Here is an 872-nt window from a genome sequence, read left to right on the forward strand (position 1 = left end):
TTGGAGAAAACTATAGAGAAAGCAATGTTCAAAGAAAGGCAATCTTTTGAGGTGGAGAAGCAGATGATTGTCAAGAAAATGACTACTGGTAAATAGTCAAGAAAAGTAAATCGGAAAACCAGTTAGTGTTAAAAAGGTAATTGGCAATATTAGCTAGGGTAAATTCAATAGAGGGGATTGAAAACCAGAATGGGCTTTTTTGAGGAATGAATAGAAAGTGAGGAAGTGGAAAGATCAGAGTCAAAAAGGTGGTGGTTGAAACTTGAGGGTTTGGGAAGGATATATGTTTAAAACCAAAAAGCCTTGGACTTGCCTAAGTACTTATGAGAAGGAGCATACAGAATGGGGAGGAGTCAAAGCATAGAAAATAAAAAGATCAGTTATTCAATTGAGTGAGTGGGATGTGGGGAGATGATATGATCTAGATTATAGATGAGAGGTTCAGCTTCTGGTCTTGACAGACAAGCCTATATTATCCCGACTCTTCAACTGAGAACAGCTTTGAAAGCTGAAAACAAAGACTTAAAAGAGCAACAAAAAAGCCAGGATTTGAACGGGTTAAGATGGGCATTTACTGATTCCCAGTGTAAAGGGATAGAAGGCAAGCAAAACGTAGCAGCACAAGGCTTGCAGCAACTGCTCTAAGTTGATGCAGAAGTTAGAGTTCAGAACTGCTAAGCCAAGATCCTGAAGTGGATAAAAATACCCAACATTTTCCCTATGAGATATTTGACCAAGCATACACTGTGCATATGTGGAAAAACACCATGCACTCAGAACTATCTAAGCAGCTAAAGAGCTGAGCAGAAATTTTAGGATTCTTGTGCTTGGGAGACAAAGTTGAAGATCCAGAACAAACAGGGTGGAAGAAA

Source organism: Pteropus vampyrus, unplaced genomic scaffold (genome assembly GCF_000151845.1).
Source record: "Pteropus vampyrus isolate Shadow unplaced genomic scaffold, Pvam_2.0 Scaffold104, whole genome shotgun sequence".
Classification (NCBI taxonomy): domain Eukaryota; kingdom Metazoa; phylum Chordata; class Mammalia; order Chiroptera; family Pteropodidae; genus Pteropus; species Pteropus vampyrus.